Genomic DNA, 19,833 nt, shown 5'->3' with positions numbered 1-19,833 from the left:
TAGGTTCTTTTGAAGCTGCTGTTATTAAAAGCAAATTGTATGTAGCTTTCCTAGACAGAAGTTTCAAACACAGAAACTGATTGATTGGATAAGGGCTGTGGATTCCTACTCGAGCAGAAAATATATATGTTTCAATTTATTACGTACAACAATAGCAGACTGATTTCCCGCTAAATCAAAGAAAACTTGCATTCACGGTTACAAATTGACGTGTTGAATGACCTTAACTACAGACTTCGCTCACTCCAATTCTGATTAATCGAACAGCACATCACAACGTGGGTCATTAAATATTTCCAACTTACTCTCGAGTTCCTCAACTAAAAATAAATTGACTGCGAGACAAAAACTCCTCTGCGATAACTATATACCACGTTATATGCAGAGTATATGTAAGTTGAAATTCCATCATAATAATTTGAATTCTTCAAGTAGTAGCTACAAATATAATTTTTCATGCATATTTTCTTAGCATTGAAGTTTCTCACTTCACAAGGATAACATATATATAGTATTTCACAAGAGTTTTTAGTTCGAGCTAGTCGTAGGCCTAATATGAATATAAACGTCACTTCATTACTTAGTTTAAAAAAGTGCCAGGCAATCAAAATTCGAGGGTATGCCTGAAATTATTTGTAGTATCTCATGTATCAAGGGGGCTTTTTAAGTAGTAATAGTAGAAACGTAATTATACTGCATGTTGCAACTGAAACCCTAGCCTCGAAGACCGAAGTCGTTGGGTGATCCACTCATACACTCGGTACCAAACATTTCAAGTTCGAGTAGACACCTGGGCATGGCTGTTTTTTTTTTTGTAAGCATCCCTTCATAGATTTAATATGATCATCATTCATCTTCATCGTCGCGATTATCTACAAGTGGCAGAAAAGCGATATAAAACAAGAATAATAGTATAACAAACAAAAGAGGATAAAAGGATGAACTGAGTTAATGATAGGAAGTTTTATAAAATTACTGTTTCTTGAAGAATCCTGTCCTTTGTTACGATTTTATTTCTCAGTCACACGTTGCTCAATGTTCAAGTCGACTGTCGTCCTTACGTACTTGAAAATTACTTTCATGTCTGCCTATGCTCTTCTTTCAAACGTGGTAGGTGGGCGCTCTGTCTGTTTCTACACCAAAAAGTTTAATGAACCTCCTGTCCAAGAAGACAAGAATTACTGAAAGTAATTTTCAAAATTGTAAGCGGATGAGGGCCCTTGTAAATGATAAAATATACTGTCCTTTTATTCGCTTAGTTTTGAGAATCACTTCCCATATAATTCTTGCCTTCTTGAGAGTCCAATGGCCCTGTCTAGCCACAAACCAGTTGCACAAACGCGGTTTCGTTTGTTTCGTACAACAATTCCATCTAACGTTTCGTTTCTACGTAGTTTCTACTTGCTAAAAGTGCCTTTCATATCGCCCCAGGGCGTTCTCTACTCGGCTGCTTCGTGACCGAAGGTCACGTGTACAAAGTTTGAGGATTCACATTTTCCGATTTTGCGTGGTGCTGCTGCTACGAGCGAACACAAGGGAAAAAACCTTGGACGAAAAGTCCCAGCGCAGCTTCCCTTCTACTCTTCAGCTCGGCCCATAAGGAAGAACGGTCAACTCTCCCCCTCCCCTCCAGGCGGTAGTACAGTGCACAGGAGTCGCGGGTCTGCACAGGTTTCTTTCCTTGTGATTCAGTTCGCCTTATCAAGGTCGTGCATCAAGCAATTATTTTTCGTCTTCCGATAGGAAAAAGCTTGCCTCTCGCTTACGTGGATGAACGCGTAGCACAGATGATTCTTTGGTTGGTCCTTTATGTTTCGTCCTTCAGCAACTTAATCTAAGCACGAATCATTCTCATCGCCAAACATACTGTATTTTTTTAATTGATGTAACACATGTAAACTGAAAGAGAGAGAGAGAGAGAGAGAGAGAGAGAGAGAGAGAGAGAGAGAAAGAGAAAGAGAGAGAGAGAGAAAGATAAACGTTTTCTTACAACAAACGTTTGTTTTCCTATCGTATAAAGTGAACGCACATGTTAAAATTCATCTTTCATAGATAATCAAATTAGAACAAATCCACGTAAAGTGATTTAGTATGCAGAAAATAAATATATTTGTGATAAATACATAGTTAATCAGTAAATTCCAATAACCAGGACTTCTGTCACGCCAAATCTTGTTTACGGATGTTTTCAAACGTTTTGTTTTACAATTTCATTTTTTCACTGACATCCAAAACGAAAATACGTATTATAATTTAATGACTTTCAAAATGTCAAAATACTATAATGTTACTATGCTGCCGATCACAATTATGAGGCTTCTTCGAACCAGGGTTTCGGAGCGGAGCGGATCAACGCTCCAGCTGTTGCCCACGCTCAGGAGCGAGGAGCGAGATTCTAAGAAATGGTTCGCTCCGCTCCGGAGCGGAGCGATGTCTTAGCCCGCTCCGCTCCGGAGCGGAGCAGCGAGAATCGAAAAATTTCTCGCTCCGCTCCGGAGCGAGGAGCGAAATTTTAGAAAATGGTTCGCTCCGCTCTGGAGCGGAGCGCTACCTTGACACGCTCCGCTCCGGATCGGAGCAGAGGAAGTTGGAAATTTTCTCGCTCCGCTCCGGAGCGAGGAGCGAAATTTTATAGAATGGTTCACTCCGCTCCGGAGCGGAGCGATACCGTGTGACGCTCCGCTCCGGAGCGAGATTATAAGAACTTGCCCACTCCGCTCCGGAGCGCTCCGAGGTTGGATAATACGAGTGTATACAGAAAACTAACGATCAAGGGTTCCGAGTACATTAGTAATTTTGTTTGTGGAATTTGTACGGCATTTGAACATCGCCTGTTATTGTTGTTATAAAACTGATTATTACTAAAGCTAACGCCACGGAAACAGTCCAGTCAAGATCACGTCACTCACCTACAGTGTTGCCAATAAGCAAGGAATAATCCTTACACAAGACACCAGGGAAGGCACAATCAACCGCATACGTACAACGCGCAATGTGTCAACTGTGAAGCGTAGAAGAAGTGTGGAAAACCTGGAGAACCAGGGGTGTGTAGAAGACAAGGGGAAGCTTTGATCTTCACTGGACTGTTTTCGTGAAGAGAGCGATATTATTATTATTATTACTATTATTATTATTACTATTTTCATTATCACTTTTACTACTCTACTACTACTTCTGGGGACAATATATTTCAATAGCAGGTGTGCCACCTGTGTTTTATAAGTTGAGAGAATGGAACTCTCATTTCCTGCCACCAGGGATCGCGACTAAAACTCATTTCCGTTCGACTTCTGGTTCGGGCTAAGCACTTCGGCATATCGGTCCGACGTTACAGTCCACACCGTGGGAGAAGTGAGTTATTCCGGAATATTGGTTCGAGTAACATTGGTCAAACTACTGCAGAGAATCCATTTGACCTTTCGAACGCCAGGAGCACGCAGAGGAAAGACGAAACAACGTGTACAGAGGAAGATGACAGGCAGACAGGTGTTCATGCAAAACAAAACACTCGCTGGTGCATGATTGCCATATCTAACTTTCTTTGCGCTGGTTATGATGATACTTTGAATGTAGCGAAAGATAAAAGTTTAAAGTAATTGGGAATTCAGGTTGCTAATTTTCACTGTATGTTTGTTCCGGCATAACTCTCGAACGCCTGGAACGATTTCAACCAAACTTGGAACACGTATCACTTGCAATCTCGAAAGAAATACTGTGTAAGACATCTCTGGCACCCCTAGGGGTGAGGGTGGGAAGGGTTGACATGTAAAACGACCGATATTAGTGTGGAATCCATAGTTTTCGGGGTCGTTAAGATGAATAGTGATACTCCCAATGCCGTTCAACTCCAAAACACCCCTGGCAACCCTAGGGGTGGGGTGAGAAGGGGGCGACATGTAAAAATAATAAAAAACGACCGATATTAGTGTGGAATCAATAGTTTTCGGGGTCGCTAAGATTAATAATGACACTCTCAATGCCGTTCAATTCCAAGACACTCCTGGCACCCCTGGGGTGGGAAGGGGGTGACATGTAAAACGAGCCCGACCCTGTGGCCGAGTGGTTAGCACATCGCGCTATGACGCCAGGGGTTCCGGGTTCGAATACCGGCTGGGCATGGATGTTTGTGAGTGTCCATTCATCAAGTTCATCATATCATCACTCATTCTCATCTTCGCAAATTAGCCAAAAGTGGCACAAGAAGCGAAGTAAAATAAAGCAAATCAATCAATTAATTAGTTAGTTCTACTATAGACCTTCAATGATTACCAAGGTTTCAGATGCATGGAACTAACGATTAAAGATTTTATTTGTCGTTGTTGTACATTGTTTGCAATAATTGTAGACAGCTTATAATTCCACTAACCGAGACTGTTTCGGAAGGATCCCTCCATCCGTGTTAAAAAAATATTTTAAATGCCCATAAATCAAAGTTCACAGGCACACATACTATGAACATACTTTTAGAAGAGAACACATATTTTAAAACGTCTCTTTAAGAAAGTAACAATACGCGTAAGCCAGAGTCGGTGTAGCACACTTTTAATACGATTGGCAACGCTGCATCTCCCTCGAAAAGGCAACGATCTGTCTGCCAAGTACGTACAACAGCAGAAGTCATGACGCAATGCACCTGCCAAGGAGCGAGCAAGACACTACGCGCCAGTTTCCTCCACCTTTCCTCTTGAAAGGGGAACAACAAGGCCAATCCGCTAGCCGGTAGCACTGACGTCAGTCACCTACACAAGAAGCGCAGAACACGAAAACAAACAGGGCTGTCGTGTGGGGGAGGTAGCATAAGCAAACGTACAATCCCGCAACACTGATTGCTTGAACGGGTTCATATCCAAATTAAGATAAGGATGAGATATGATGAAATTGAAGAAGGGTCAATCACAGAGAACTCCAATTCCCAGACTGGAGTCGTGAAGCGTTGAGATAACCATTGATGTGGGGGTAGGGCCCGACACATTCCCAATCTCGCTCGGCCATTTGGAGGTGATGTGATCAGCACCACGCTCCGGCCACCTTTACCCCCCCCCCCCCCCCCCCCCGAGGGTTTCCCCTAGTTATCCATTTATTTGAGTCTGGGTTAGCCCAGGAGCCGCTATATGCTGGGACAAGGCCGGAATAATTTCGAAGTTAGATCATCCACCGCGGGATTCAAACCCTGGTCTCCAGCGTTGCAGTCAGACGCCCTACCGACTAGACCAGCAGTTGCGGTTACACCATTCATATATAAAAATAACTATCTCACCGGATATGAGCTTGCACTTCAAATGCTCCGATTGCGGATCAGAGCACTATTGTATCTCGCCCCGCTCCGGATCGGATCGTGCATGTAAAAATAAGTAACCACTCCGCTCCGGAGCGGAGTGCTGTCGTCCCACGCTCCGCTTCGGAGCGAGGAGCGGAGTAGAACTGACGCTTTGAAATCGCTCCGGAGCGCTCCTTTAGTACGCTCCGCACTCCGCTTCGAAACCCTGCTTCGAACACGCCTTCGATAACGGTATTTGCTATTCGTAACGGATATGTGTATCACTTTTTCGAAACAGACTTTTGTGGAGGAAAAGAACTGTAACGTTACAAAAGTAACGAGCACAATTATACGAGAGACCTATGTTATTCTATCCGGAACACGGCATCGGACACGGTATTGCACATCGGAACGTCTGTATGATACCAGCTATCAATAACGTTGTTGCTTTGAAGCAAGGAGTGTAACGTTTTTACAGTCGTGGCCTCAATTAAGTTACTGGTTAATTGTAACGTTACTACCACTTTCCATACACACTAAAGTTACTAGTCAATACGTGACAAACTTGTTTCTTACCCTGTAACGTTACTGGTTGCCGGCAATGGATGTAACGTTAAAGCGTCACCTAACGACCTACTGCTTTGCAGATCAGTTATGGTTCGGTACCGTTATGCACACCTGTAACGTAATGTTCATATACCTGAGGTAACGTTTCTGTTCACGAAAAAAGTTATTCTGTTTCTGGTTGTAACGTAACGGAAACCGTAATTGAAAATACCGTTCCATTTCGTTACGTTACGACTCCCTGATTCCAACTCTAAACAGTTATGTAGTAGCTTGTGTGTGTAACAAACTTGTTTGTAAGATTGCTTCAAATGTCCATGGGGGAAAAAGGAAATGCAGCAATTAAATTCTTGCATCCACTTGGTCCATCAACTTCCTAAACTCTTGCCACAAAATATTCTGTATCCAGTGGACATTAAAAACACAAATGGAAGGACATACGTATGTACTTAGTGATAAGCCCATCCCAATTTTTTCATCAGGCATTAGTACACACTTTGAGCTACCTACATATAAAATTGGGGGGAAATTGAAGGGGGGGGGGGCATTGCACGAAATTTGCTCTTGAAGTTAGTAATTTATTCTTCTAAAAAAAATACATGAAACTATACATAAAAATACAAGGTTATTAATACAATCATCTGAAACCTTATTTAAATGAAAGCTTACACTATTTTGAACAAAAGAAGAGAAACTTGAAGTTTCTACGGCAAACCTCAGGAAAGATACCATCATTTATAACCTAATGCGTGTCATTCAAAGTGGAGCCGCAAGTGGTGTACATGGAGATTTTAAGAAGTGCGTAACTTCTGAACCCCTTGACGAATCTAAAAAATTGTCATTTTTGTAATCAGCATTAAAAATTCTATAAGTATACCAAATTTAATCAAAATCGGGGATGGTGGGTGACATTTTCACAAAATTCTGGATGATATGACATGGAATGACCCATAATCAATCAGAAAGTATTTGGTGGTCAAACAAAGAATGTGATGACTAGGGCTCAGAAGTTGATGAAGAGTCATCTTTTCTTCTGAGCCTTCAAAACAATTCTAAACCTGATAACAGTCAGTGTTTTTCGGTTCTAGATGAAGGGAAACTATTTTCCATTTTTTTTTGCATGTAACTTTTTCTTCTTTTTTTAATTTGCTTTTAGGTGATTTTCAGTATTTTTTGGCTTTTTTGTTGCATTTTCCTTCATTTCTAAGGCTTATTTTTCTCCTCCCTCGTTGTTTCGTGATTTTTAAATGCATTTGGTAGCATAACTTACACATTTAAATTTCTTGACATGGCCCTTATAGCAAGTTCACCCAATGAAAAGCACAATTATTATTTTTAATGTTTGGCAATGCACTAAATAATTAATTGTTGTAAATTAATTTTTCCTACAGCAAACTAAAAATTATTTGTGTTAGAGGTTTCCTTGCTGGCCTCTATCACTTTCATCTGTGCTTTTTTTATAGTAAAATTAGTCACAATATTAAAAAAAACATATAATCTTATGTACGTGAAACACAACTGTATTTTAAAATGCTAGCTGTCTACTGTATCATGGAAGGTCGAAAGCAAGTAAATTATTTAAAAAATAATGTTGCAGTGTATTTTATGTAACCTTGGAAGTAAAAATAAATTAAACTAAATTAGCACTTAACTGCTTATATCTATTTGCTTCATCAGTTTACGAGTTTAAATCACCAAAGAGCAGGTTTTTTCAAATTATTCAACAACTCTTCTAGATTATTGAAAAATCAATCTTTCATTTTCAGAGCAGAAAGTATTTTAGTTATTTTTTTAAGAATTTTAATTTATAGGTCATCAACTTCCAAGCTCTAGTGATGAATACGCTATGCTTCCTGTCTAGTTTCTGCACCTGCCACTTGGTATCTGATTGTCTGCTGCAGTTAAGACAGCTGTCTGGAAATTAAGGTTTACAAATCTAGGTTGAAATCAACGTTATTGCCAGGAATCTGAACAAATATTTCATCAAACGCATTTTGCCTTCTGAAAAAGTTTCTGCTGTGGTTGGGAATCAATCTTACGACCCCCATCACACAAGTCGAGCATGCTACCATGCTAAAGTTCCCCGTGCATGTAGCACCATGCCATGAAGGCACATTTAGGGGATGGGGGTAGGACCCCACACATTTTTGATCTTTGCCATTTTGGAGGTAATGTGATCAGCACCATGCTCCAGCTGCCTTTACTTTGAGGGACCCATTGATTTGAGGCCGAATGGCCCTAGAGCCACTTTATGCGGTGACAACACCGGCAAAATTCCGACCTTAGATCAACCACCCCGGGAATCGAACGTGGGTCAGATGCCCTAAAACATGCCAGGACCAAGGAAAAGTTAAAATTATTTTTGAAGCTCAAGAGTTTGTCACCACTGAAGAGAGGAAGGAACAAGTATTATCAATATAAAAATTAGACCTCCCTACATGGTACCGGACTGAAAACAGGTTGAGAATCACTGTTCTACATGGTACATTATACTGAAAAAATTAGCACTGCCTGATTCAGTTTCCTTAATGTCTCTAAGGGGAAAGATGTATGACCTGGTGCAGTTGTTCATTTATTGGAATTTCATTTGTTCTGTTGTCAAACGTATTTAATACAACAGACGAACACAGATGATTGAAACGATTTTCATGCATTGTAATATTCAGAAACCAGACAGGAAGTATAGCTTAGTCATCACATTCCTTGTGCGACGCAGATGGGAACATTCGTGAAATTCTACACCAAATTAATTATTGCGAACATTCTGAAACAAAATTATTCAACTTAATTACTAAACTCCCCACTCAACATATCTCAATTCCATACTTACTTACTTACTTACTTACTCTCTCTCTCTCTCTCTCTCTCTCTCTCTCTCTCTCTCTCTCTCACACACACACACACACACAAAAAAAATCAACTTTGCAGAGTTTTGGGTTTGAAGCCACGAACATTAATTCCAAGGAAAAAAGAGACACTGACGCAAGTACTTTACCAAATACTCTAAAATGTCACTGGTAGCAAATGTCTTGAAACGTCCGATGACTGCGCTATCTACCACTTTTCTATGTGACAAACACATTTTCACTGCAAATTATGAGAATTATTAACTTTTGCTCATTGCACAGTACTTTGCAAGGCATACTTATATCAAATTTGGATAAACAATTCATAATTATGACCCTTTGCATTCAAACTTGACAGCAATTTCCTCCAGGTGGACCACTAACAAGTGCAGTGTTACCAACCTCACAACAGTTTCTCTGATTCCAAATTTAACATGCCGAATCGCAAGTATTCTGTGAAATTAAATTATTCGTCATATTTAAGTTTTCCATTTTGATCTCTATTAATATGTTGGTCAAATATAGTTTCTGACTATGTTATAACCAAGCACGTACATCTTTTACCAGTTTTTCTCGTCTAGTAAAGGGACCAGTGGCGAAGCTCCTATGAGGCTTTTGAGGCTTAGCCTACCCAAAAAATGTTGAAATTAAAATGTTCTTGTACCCTGTAACAATCAAAGTTCGTTAAAACGAATTAAACTATGTAATCCGAACGTTTGGTTCCGCCGATCCTTCCAGATATGTCGTCAGTCAGGCCAGAAAGACGAGAGCGCGTTCGGTCCGAAATGTGAGGCTTTTGACGAAAAGCCTCGCGTTTAAAAGGCAGCTACAGCGTGAGCTGTGTGTAGGTGGGAGGGGAGGGTAAAGGGAGGGGACTGCCGATTCACTGGGTGAAAGTGGCTAGCCTCAGAACCAACCCGTTGTGCTTCACGCGCTGCATTGTTGAATGTTAATTTACTTCAAGTGCATGCGTGCGTGTGTGTGTGTGTGGCACATAGTCTATTTATGTTATAAAAATAAAATACTGTGAAATTATGTGTTGAAAACTCTAAGAGTTTTTGCAGTGCAATAAATGTAAGTGAACAAGACTTCGTGGCTCTCAAATGCTTAACCTACAAAATCTTGAACACACTGACTGTACAAATGGAAATACGTTTTGGAGATCTTGAAAATATAAAATTTGTTGAATTGCTAGACCAAAATAGCTTTGGGCGATATAAACTACATTTTCCAGTGATGAAATTAAATAACCTTCTGTCCACGTATCCATTTTTCAATAAAGAACGATTAGAAAATGATTTAAAGAATATCTATGCTGATGAAGAAAAGCATTTACCTCCTGCAGACCTTCTAAAATTCATAGTTAGCATTGATCTTCAAACAATCTACAAAGAAGTAACACAACTTATCAAGTTGGTCTTGACATTCCCTGTTACAACAGCTTCCTCCGAAAGAAGTATGAACACCCTCAAGAGAGTAAAAAATTATCTCCGCAATTCAATGAAAAATGAAAGATTAAGTTCTCTCAGTAAAATAGCCATTGAAAAAAAAACTGGTTAAAGAACTTTCTATTGATCAAGGCTTCAAGGAAGGAGTAATTGATACTTTTACAACCAAGAAGAATCGACGCATGGACCTGCTGTATAAAAAAATATAAGCAGATTTTTCAGCCTACCCAGTATTTATGCCTTAGCTTCGCCACTGAAAGGGACCTGTAGTAAAGTTGTCTACTCTCTGCTGGTGCTCAAGAGCTATGTTGCCCCGTTAACGATTTCTGAACTTAGAAGAAATATTTCAGGGCAGTCCGGTAACATTTGGAGAAGTGTACATACAGTGTCACTAGCGTTTGAACATGTACACACAGAGACAAGAATGTGAGGCCTTTATTCATTTTGGTCTCTGAGTGCTGGGTAGGTTATCATTTTTGCCAATCTCGCTGCAGGCTTTTCTTTTGCACCAATGATTATGAATAACCCTATATTTGCATGTTTCTTGTTTCACATTGATTTTCTGTATCCTTAGATCAGTTAATAAGGGTACACTCACAACAAGTACCAATAAACAAGTAGGCCAAGACTCAAACCTGGAACCTTTGGTGCAATATGAAGATGTGAAATTCAGGGAAATTTAAGAATGAGAGTTTCTTTTCTTACTGTAGATGACTGAATTGAGAACAGAGACTGACAGTTTAACGACCTCTGTACCTAAATCGAATGGCGCCGTATTGGCATTTCTCATCAATAACAAATGCAAATTTACAAACAGCAAAACAATACTGAAATCAACTAGAGGCCAGAATGAAGGATTGCCAGAAGTAAGGTGTAAAACAATTGGGGTGTCAGAAAAGTAAGTATACAGAAACTGGAAACGACCATGAATCATACCCAGTTTCTGAGATAGCAAAATAATAGTGTACAATCTATAGGTAAAAAGTGCCCGGAAAGTATTCCTCTACATAATCTGTACAGGTTGTTTTAAAAAATAGTCTATGCACAATTTCCTATACTCCTAAATAATCTGTAAAGGTAGTTTTAAAAAACAACAATGTCTAAGCACAACTTCTTTTGCGAGAGTAGCATGAATGTAACCTTGATCACCTGTGATAAGTGTGAAATTATGGCAGGTTGAAAATGACTTCTTCCCTCCCCCTTTTGTGAAATTTAATAACCAGGGAACGGATTTATATGTAAATACATATATTCATACAATGCTAAAATCAAAGTTCTTGTGCATTATCTTCGTGAATCTTGGTATGTAAGCTCCAAAAATGCTGTTTTTATTACCCATATTTTTACATATAATGTCCATATAAATCTGTGGCTAGGGCTGATAGGAGATTCACCATTTGGCATTTAAAATAAATTTTAAGCCTAATATATTTTATTGAGTTAGGTGAGCCACTTGCTTAATGACAATTGTAAGCCCATATTTAATTCCCTATCTTAGACCTTTTTAGTACATATAAATCCGTTGTCTGTTAATAACATATATACAGAGCTAAAAAGTTGCATTATAATCCTATGTGTGAAGCACACAAAATGTTAGTTTAAAAACATTTCTAGTCAAAGTGCACTGATGTTAATTATTTGTGCACCCTGATATATTTTAATTCACATCTTGAATATTGAACTGGATATTTGTTGAATTAAAAAAAACAACTTAGGAAACTAGAGTTGCATTATGTGATCCCATAATCCATTATTAAAATATAATCATATTGAAATGAAATTTAGCCAATGTACATGACCTTAATAGTTTAATCAATTTTAAACAAATATTCTGCTTTCATGGAGCATTAGGCAGGCCATTATTTTATGCAGTGCATGAAAAAATAGGATAGTTTAGTTTTCACTAATGTATACATGATAAAAATTACTTAGGAGAATACGAAATACATTATAGATCTTTAAGCTACATCAAGTTCAACAGAGATCACTTAATATCGTAATGACACATTTTCCATCACATTATTTTTTGATTCTTATTACTTTGCTTTTTGGTAATTTAGTTGCTTTGTAATCAAGGGATTCTGGATTTGATGCCTGGTTGGTGGTTCACATTACGCATTAAACTAGATTCAGTCCTGATTAGGCTATTTGAGCACAAAGTGGACTTAAAACTCAAAACCTCTCGACAGAGAAAACTTTGACATTAACACTGAAGTGAAGGGTGATCAAGCTCATGCACAACTCTAACCTTGAAACATTTATACTGCATGTGTGTACGAGTAAAGGTGTAGCCAAAATGTGTGACCTAAGAAAGTGATTACTCCAAGCAGTGCACAGGAGACATTGCGTCATATGTTTTCGTGACAGGAGTGAGAGCGATGTTGGATCCAACAAATCTGAAGACGTAGAAGAGGCATAACTTTTTAAAAAACCATCAGAAGTACAATACTTTAATAACATACTGTCATTATGTAAGGAGCAGTCACATGAACATGGACACACAAAAATGAGAAAACACTCCAAGGGATCAGAAAGAATTAAGGAAGAGGACTTAGTGAAAAATTCTGTGCGTCTTATGGTCGAGTTGTCCACAGGGTGGAGGCCAGTGCACTGAGCGTGTCTGTCGGCATTTAGACCCACAGCTTTACGCTGACCGTGGCACTGAATGCGTCAGTGCTTCAGTATCCAGACAGCTGGTGTCCAGTTTGCACGTATTTGTGAAGCATATTTTAAAACATGTTTCAGATGGTTTTGGTTTAGTTTACATATTACTGGTGCTTTTCTGCAGTCTAATGTCATGCTATACATACAATTTAAAACAATTAATTTTTACATACGACTCTTACGTCATTACGAATTCTTGTAGGGAAGTTACAATGTGTTTTCCAGCAGAACTCTCAGATGTTCCTGTTCCATACAGGAGTGTTTGGAAACTTGTGAACACATTTAGGGGAACCAGGTTCGTTCTTGATAAGAAGCGAAGAGTGAAATGACATGTGCTAACTGAGGAGATATTAGACGACGTTGGAGCACGATTGGAACATACTCCTGAAAAATCCCTCCGGCACCTTGCACAAGAAACAGACATTTCCAAGTTGTCCACGAGGCGAGCTACCAACCTTTAAACCAAAGCAACACAAGGTCACCGTAGTCCAGGAGTTTCTACCACTGGATCATGAGAGTCTAGTGGATTTCTGCAATTGGATGTTGCAGAATGTTACTGGCAGAGTAGTTGATCCACCACATTGCATATTTTTTGTGGATGAAGTATGGTTCCATTTACATGGCTTTGTTTCATCACAGAATAACAGATATTGGAGCACAGATAAACCCAATTTTGTGTACGAAGCTCTGTGGTGTGCACTGATGCATCTTAGTTAAATTTCCTAAAAAGATGCAAACGTATGGATGCAGGAGGACAACATTTCCAACAAATCTTGTAACAAGGTAAGTGTGCATTTTAATGGTAACTGCCCATGTAATTGTACGAGCTTATTTCATTACATAGCTAGCGGTTCGAGTTACGCAGATATAGCTGCCCAGCATGCTGGCCGCAGCTATACGGACAACTAGACCAGGAGACGCACTGTGCATGGCATCGCAATGGCTGGTCATGCAAAGGAACTGCAATGCCTTGGAGAAAACGGTACAACCAGACCTTTCAAAATGACAACAAAAACACAGAACTAATTAGAAATTTCCTTGAACCATGAAACACCACCCCCCATGGCAGAGTGGTTAGTACAGCATGCTACGATGGCAGGAGTCTCGGGTTTGAATCCCAGGCTGGGCACATGTCCCTTCATCAATTTCATTATGTAACTCATTCTCATTGTTGCAATTTGCCAAAGTGACAGAAAGCGACACTAAATATAAAAAATCAAATCTAACAATCTTCAGTAAAATTTTTTCAACTTTAGACTGCACAATTGTGACACTTTGCAACTGTAGACCATTTCTGATGTGAAAAAACAATCTTGTTTAATAACTCATCAAGCACAAAACGAATCACTTGGGAAGGAGTCACACTTTCCTATCCTGGTATGGCCAGTCTAAAGGTACTCACTAAAATGCATCAACTGGTTAACGAAGATTTCTTTAAATCGATTTTTGATAACTCAAAGCAAATGACTGGGAGGAAGAAATCTAATTCTAAAAATGCCAAAACACTTTATCTCATGAGTCAAAATCTAAACTGACGTTGAAACTTTCATCAGCTGATACTAACATTTCCCATTCACTTCCACTTGCTACATATTTTCAAAAGACATCGCCTCACAGTTTCACTTCCACTTGCTGTATCAGAAGAAACACAAAATCTAGATATCCCTGATGCTTTTTTCAAAATGTGTGTACAAGTTCACTGTATTGAGATAAGTATAAATGTTAGGCAAAACCGTACCACCTTTGTTAACTCTTTTACAGTACCATTCCTTGCCAATATCACGTGAACACTATTCATGAAATTGTTCAAATGAAGGTGAACTTCCACCATCGACACCACGTGCAAGTGCCGTAAGTCACATAGACACTTAGGGACGTCATCACAACATTTCAGATGGAGAAAAAAGGGAGTTTCATGATGAAGAAAACAAAACTATTAATGCACATAGGGCTTTGCTCTTACCTTTCTGTTCTTCCTCTGGAAGTAGATCTCTCACTCTTCACATTTCATGTGAATTAGTTCCAATGGAGAACCTGCAAAAACATTCATCGTATAAATATTTGTTATTTCTCGATGACAAGTTGCGTCAACTAACCAGCACTTAATGTTAGTAATTGTTAAAGAGAATAAATTATTTTCACAGTTCACTTGTGAAATATAGGCACAGCATTGAACAATCTCATAATAAAAATTTACTTTTTTTTTTCTGGTCACAATAATACCTTGTGCATAACTCAGTGTCATTATAGTCAGGACCTTGTTGACTACTCCCCATCCCTCCAACACACACTTGTACCAAAAACTATATATGGCACGTTTATCAAGTTTTAAGCATATTTATGACAAGAATATAAACCTTGCTTATTGCATAGTTGTACACTTATTTCGATGATCATCATAAGTTAATGGATGCAGCAACAATTTTTTGATTATGCACTATCTTCAGAACAATTTGTCAAACTCTTTCTGACAACATACTTTGTAGTAGTAAACTGACCAAGTTGTTAGCCATGTATTTTCATGAGAGTTGCTATACTACACAGACTATATACCCTATGCAAGAACAGAAATTGCCTTCCGGTAGTAAGTTTCCATATCTATCATATTATCTAAACAATGTTGGATTTTTAGTGGCAACATGATAATACCAGAAATATATACTTCAATTCCAGGCAGAAGTGCTTTGTATTGTTTGTATTATCACCACCGACATATGTTCCTCTGTTCTGCAGTGCTTACAAGCAACAATGTGTCACTTTCTAAACTTTCTTGCAGTTAGAGGAAAACAAATGTCGTTATTTCTTTCGTTATTTCTTATATGCTCAGCTCCAATTTAAACCTTAATTATACTGAAAACCAAACTCAAACAAGCACTATATTTTCTTCTGGGGGTTTCATCATTTCTCATGGTGCTTTTTAACTCCACAGAATGCAGACGCTATAGAATAACCATTCACTTTATTTCACTCAGAAAAGATACACAATACATGAAGGTCATACATGCAATATGAATTTTATTACATTACAAAATGACACACATGCACTGTAAAATACAGATTTCTCACAATGGCTGAATCCTCCACAGGTAACAACACTGAATATAACTACGGGAAACAGAGTACATCCAATGGAATACAAATATGAGTGAAATACAAAATCACTATAAAAAAACTGCAGTACAAATTGACGTAATGGCTACACTGCAAAATAAATAAATACCAGAAAATGAGGAAAGAGCTGACACAAGCAGAATGAGAAATGGTGAAACATTGCTACATGAAATGAAGGGCCAAGTTCTGATTGTATAATTCTGAATGTATAATGGAGCACAGGCATTTCTTACATGGTTTCATTTCTAATTGTGTCAACACATACCAGTGCTTCAGTATCTTATTGATTGCTTCCTGACTGCTTTCTGGAGAACGATTATTCCAGCTTCCACAAGCTCCATTCAAATCGTAATTTCTCCAGTAACTAACGCTTAGTGAAGCTCTTAACTCTGCTAATTAGTTTCACCAAGCTTCCAACTTACTCCTACAAGTACTTGCGATAAATCATTAAACATTCGGAAGTGTTACAAAACGAGTGCTTGTTTGAGCAAAATTAGTTTTCTTTTTTAGAACCGAGCTGATACTGATGTCTATGCATCCGTTGGAATTAATTCACGGCTGATACTTTAGCAGGGTTTGTGGTCCGCATGGCACTTCGGCAGAAATATGCAAACTTCAAGTTTTGAATTTACCTTGAATCTTTAGATGCAAAGTGCAGCTTGTTGTTCATTGCTTTGATTTGTAGTTTTATTTGTAGTTTTTAAGTCTACTTTATGCACAGAAAGGCTAATCGGAACTGCACCTACATTTTAAAGTGGAATCTGAACTACTGTGCCTCCACCTGGTATCGAACCCTTGATTACAAAGTAACGGCCTTACCACTACACCATTGGGGAGGCCCTGTCATGCATTGCAAAAGCGATAACGGTGCACAGGTTCATTTGCTGGTGGTTATACTACAGAATATCAGTATCTGCCATATTTTCATATTGTTCCATCTCTACTTTAAAGCAAAACTGTGGTCAATAGAAGCCTATAATTTACAGAGGAATACTTACACAGGTAAAAGGTAAAGTGCTCCCCTGTGCATAGCACCATGCCATGAAGGCGTATAGGTGGTGTGGGGGTAACGCCCCACACTTTCTTGATCCGGTCGTGAGTGGGGGTGATGTGATCAGCATCACGCCCCTGACTGCCTTTACCCCCCAGGGTTTCCCCCAGGTACCCATGTTATTCGACGCTGGGTGGGCGCCGAGGCCGCTTCCATCGTTAGAAAAGTTCCCGGATTTGAACCGGCCGGGGATCGAACCCGGGACCTTTAGCATGGTAGTCAGACGCGTTACCAACTGAGCCACCGCAGGCTTATACATTGATCAATATTTAGAATAACGTTTTATTGTTACAGTCTTCAAGCATCAGTATTGGTGGGAATTTGTAAGACTATCAGTATTCAACCTTAGTTTCTTTATGGTTGAAACTGGAAAAATAAAGCAATGCGAAACATTATGAAGAAAGTGTGGATGTTTTCAACTGATCCCAACTCCCCAGTGCCGATGGATCTGGAGAATCCACCTATTGCCTTTGTAAAAATATCCCATATCTAGAGACCGGATTTTAAAGGAAAGTCCTTTTTTATTTTTCAACAGGGATCATGGAATAACACCAGCGTTGATAATTATCTTCCACCAACAAGATTACATGGTTTTGACTTCCCTTTTTCAGCCCACATTTCATTTTTTCTCCTTTTAAAGACATTCCTTTCTGGTTCCTTCATTGACTAGTTTTTCAGCCTACATTCCTTGTCTTCCCTCTTTTTAAAAAAACATCTCCCTTGGTCCCTTTGACGAGATATCAAATATTTTGTAGGACTATTTTTCCTAAACAAAACATTCAAGAATTGTCCATTTGGTGCAGTTTAGAGGAAAGAAAGAACAAGCGCCTTCTACCTTACTTTTCCTCAATGAGTGTTGGGAGCATGTTGCAGCGATTGTTGAAACAATGTGATCTGGGCTTACGAAGCAACAAAGTGGCACACCTGTTGGGTTGTGCTAGATTTACTTTTATTGCGAAGTCTTTTAGAATAGTTTTAGCTTAACTGTGTGACAGTGACGACAGTACCGAGTGTCAGTGAAATGGCAAAGCCAAGTATAAGTGACAGTAAGCTATGAAATGTGGTAAGCTGTTGCAAGGAATATTACATTGAAATGGATGGTAAGATTATTTACTGTACATTCAAAAAAAAAAGGAAATTAAAAAGGACTATAGTTTATCTTTGCACTCTAATAAAAATATTTTAAATGAAACTGTAGTCCTTTCCTCCCCTTTTTTGTCCTTTTTAGAGGAAATTTCCCCCCTTTAAAATCCAGTCTCTACTATAACATTTCCTACCCTTCAGCAGTAGGGTTGCAAGGAGTAATCTCTAAAGCGTACACCTCCCTTTCACGTAGTACACCCTGGAGTGTATTTTTTTGCAGGTTAACGAGGCACTAGCACCTGACCACAAAGGATAATCCTTCCTAGGGCTTGTATTGGTGATTGTCACTTCCTTCATCTCGTATGCATCAACACAATTAGCCAGGCAGAAAAGTGAAGCAATATAAACTAAATCAATGTAGATGACAATGAATGCTGAAATGATTAACAAATACAATTAAGCATTTATGTCTTAACCACAAACCAACACAAACTATTCTTAAACTTGGAAAAAGAAAGAGAAAAAAGAAAGATGAAAACAGACCAAGCTGTTGGTTATTTTGAACAACGTTTCCCCAACAATAATATAAAGGCGTAGGCAATAAGGCTGCATTGATACAAGTGAAAAATTATCAACTGAAATTAAATGACCGATATCAGCGGATACCTTTCTCAAGTATACAAAAATGCCATGCGACACATTCTCCATCTTGGCCATTTTGGCTCCGGCCTCCTTTGCCCCCCCCCCCCCCTCAGGTACCCATTGATTTGAGGCTGGGTGAGCCCCATAACCACATTATGTGGGGACAAGGCTGAAAAAATCCCAACCTAAGATCACCCACTCCAATATAATCAAACCCAGATTTCCTGTATGACAGCCAGACACCCTACAGACGAGACCACTGCAGCTCATAAACACACACCTTGTAGCAAATTATAATATACATGACTTGAAAGCCTCAGACATTTCTTGTCCATTTGTGTCTAGCGTTCACTGATGACTTTTCGAACTTCAAAAAAGAGGAAGCTCAATGGTCAACTGATTTTCAAATCAATTTCAAAGAAGTGGAAAAAGATTTTAGTCTAGTTTGAGTGTCCTCCTATCTTAATTCACAATGCCTAGGTGATGTCGGAAACTTTAAATAACGCCACTACTCACAAGCAAACGGAAGCTCTATGGAGCTCTCTATCAAACCAGCTTCCACTTCAGGGAGTCCTTGGAGATCCAGCTCTGGAAACATGGTCCTGGAAAAAAAGAAACAGTTTTACCTACACATTTCCAATTGAACACTTTTATTTCAAGTATTATGGATAGATTTGTTGTGGTATAGCAATAGACATATGTTAAAAAAGTAACTTGTGAAAAAAATAGTAGGCAATGAAAAGCGACCTTGGCCTTCTTTTCAAGCTCTTTGTAGCTGTCTTTAAAACCCATCACCTCTGTAAACTCTCATTGCAAAACCTATTTTATAGATTAATATTCAATGGATTAGCAATGTGCGCTGAATGTGGCAACACTGCATGCACTGTCCACACCACATTCAGTGTCAGCCTGCTGATTCAACAGTTCAATGCACGTGGCCCTTCTTATAATGATGAAAAATTGAAGGCATACTTGAAAAAATAGGGTTACCATAGATTAAGCAGAATTCAAAACTAAATGTTGATGTCTCATTTTTCTGTAGGTGTACTAGTTAATTTTTATGAGTCCAAACTTAAGTATACATGGTTTTTAATCTGACAGATCTCCTATGATGGGATGAAGATAATTTTCACAGTGAAATGTGCCACAAAACTCGCACAGTTAGGT

The 19,833-nt window shown here is 38.9% G+C and overlaps 1 long non-coding RNA gene across 1 annotated transcript in view; it reads right to left on the bottom strand.

Annotated features, from left to right (window-relative positions):
- Positions 1-19,268, bottom strand: part of LOC145982966 (uncharacterized) — a 42,292-nt gene extending 23,024 nt beyond the window's left edge. The window contains exons 1-2 of the long non-coding RNA XR_014441212.1: positions 19,183-19,268; positions 14,743-14,813 (exon numbers count right to left, since the gene is read on the bottom strand). This is a non-coding gene — a long non-coding RNA (uncharacterized LOC145982966). The remainder of the gene's footprint in view (positions 1-14,742; positions 14,814-19,182) is intronic.
- Positions 19,269-19,833: the final 565 nt, after the last annotated feature.

This window comes from Lepisma saccharinum, unplaced genomic scaffold, assembly GCF_977018435.1.
Source record: "Lepisma saccharinum unplaced genomic scaffold, izLepSacc3.1 HAP1_SCAFFOLD_501, whole genome shotgun sequence".
NCBI lineage: Eukaryota > Metazoa > Arthropoda > Insecta > Zygentoma > Lepismatidae > Lepisma > Lepisma saccharinum.
The sequence above is the reverse complement of the archived record's forward strand: the minus strand, read 5'-3'. Positions and strand labels throughout refer to the sequence as shown.